The sequence below is a fragment of the Pinus tabuliformis genome, chromosome Q (genome assembly GCF_031772625.1).
Source record: "Pinus tabuliformis cultivar Carrire ecotype Pingquan chromosome Q, CPIR1, whole genome shotgun sequence".
NCBI classification, from domain to species: domain Eukaryota; kingdom Viridiplantae; phylum Streptophyta; class Pinopsida; order Pinales; family Pinaceae; genus Pinus; species Pinus tabuliformis.
The window spans coordinates 268,769,942-268,772,249 of record NC_142296.1 but is presented as its reverse complement, the minus strand read 5'-3'; positions in this window follow the sequence as shown (position 1 = coordinate 268,772,249).

Below are 2,308 nucleotides of genomic sequence, written 5' to 3'. Positions count from 1 at the left end.
TTACTCTTAGGATCATTGTGGAGGAATGCCGCAATGATAAATCAAATCTCTTTTGTTGCTTTGTGGGCTTTAGAAAGACTTTCAATACGGTTCCTAGAAACAACCTTTGGAACAGATTACAAGAGCCAAAGGTTCCTTTTTAGTTGAGAGCTGTTGCTATGAGGTTATATGCAAATGTAATTGCCAAGTTAGAGAGCAATCTGGGGTGGTCAAAAGATATTAAGTGTAATATCGGAGTTAAACAAGGTTTCCCTCTCTCCCCTACCATTTTTGGAATTTACATCGACAAGCTAGAAGGTTGTTTAAAGGAAGTAGGATGTGTTGGCAAGATCTTAGCTAGGACAGTCATCATCCTTCTTCTCTACACTGACGATATTGTTCTTCTCGCAAGGTGACCATTTTATCTTGATAAGCAACTTATACTTCTTAAGTATTTCTTCTCTACCATGGGTATGATTGTTAACACTCACAAAACAAAAGGTATGATTATCAAATCCAAGAAGGACACTTACGCTAATTTTATGTATGATAATAGTAACTTGGAGGAAGTGTCTTCCTACAAGTACCTAGGAATTGATATTCATCACAAGCTCAACTAGAACTATAGCATTGAGAAAATTATTAATGGGGGATGGAAAGCTTATTTTTGCCTTGAAAATAATTGTAAAATGACAAACCTCGTAATGTGGGATAGAAATAAATTCCTCTTTGAAACTTTAGTCACTCTGGTTATCTTATATGGATGTGAGGTTTGGGGTTGTAGCATCTCTAGAGAATCCTAGAGAAAGATTTAGCAAATCCAGAAGCATTTTATAACATGTAACCTCAAAATTTAAAGCAACACACCCTATCCTATTCTCCTTATAGAAGTGGGCCTTCCCCTATCAAGAGCCTAGCTATGACTAGACTTTTGTTGTACAAGCACAAACTCAATAACATAGGAGACCATAGAATTCCTAAACTAGCTTTAAATTCCAGCCAAAACCACCTAAGTCTCAAACGAGGTTGGTATAAAGACACCAGGGCCTAGTTAAACCATTGGGAGATCGACGAGAATGTTGCATTGAAAAACATTAATAACATTTAAAATATTGTTACTTCTAAGTACAAAGAAAAAATGTGGTGTGAGAAAGATTTAGTAGCTGAAAGAAAATTAAGATATTGTAAGGAGGTCATCAACCCCACCATAGAAGATCAAAAGTATCTCTCTGTTTTAACTAGCTCAAAGAAGAAAATTAATATAGCCAATATTAGAACGAACTCTCATGAGCTCCATAGTGAAACAGGTCGTTGGGAAGCTCCTAAAACACCATGGATGGAAAGGTTCTGCCATCTCTATGAGAATACGAACATCGAGGACGAAAATCACTTCCTCTTAGAGTGCCTCGTGTACAACCACATTAGATCTCAATTTCAAAATCTTTGTTGCAATACTGACCTTCCTAGCCTTTTATGTTGTCAAAATTATAGTGAGCTCGGGAGGCTTTCCTCGAAGCTTTTTGAGCATATGAATAAAATCTTAAATCAAACTAAATAATTTGTTTATTTAGGTCCGATAAACCAAAGTTTGGTCTCAGTGGACGTTAACCATCATCATCAATTCCTTACGATTCTTGATCCCTTAGGTTTTTAATATTTATCCGTTGGGTTCACTAATTCCCTGGGTTTATAATATTAAACGGTTGAGTTTATTAGTTCCTTGGGCTTATAATATTAGTCCCTTTTGTTAATAGTATTCCCATTGGTTCATAATCCCTTGGGATTTTAGTATTTATTCCTTGGGTAATAATAAACAAAAGGGACTAATATTATAAACCCAATGTATGCACACCCTAAGATAAATATTAAAAATACTAAAAAAAACATGGTTGAATTAATAAATCCTAAGAATAATAATAATAATAATAATAATAATAATAATAATAATTATTATTATTATTATTATTATTATTAGTTTAAATTATTATAATAACATTAATATAATAATCATAAATATATAAATATATAAGAATATCATTGTTATTATTTATATAGTTATTAATTATCATAAATAGTTGGTCTTTAAAAAATTACACATAGTAATTCACTTATCACAATTCTAATTATTATTGGATCATGGTTGTTATTATGAGCTATTATTATTATTATAATAATAATATTAATTATATTATTATTACAGTAATAATTATATTTGTATATTATTATAATAATATAATGATAATATAATATTATTATAATATTTATATATATATATATATATATATATATATATATATATATATAGATATATATATATATATATATATAT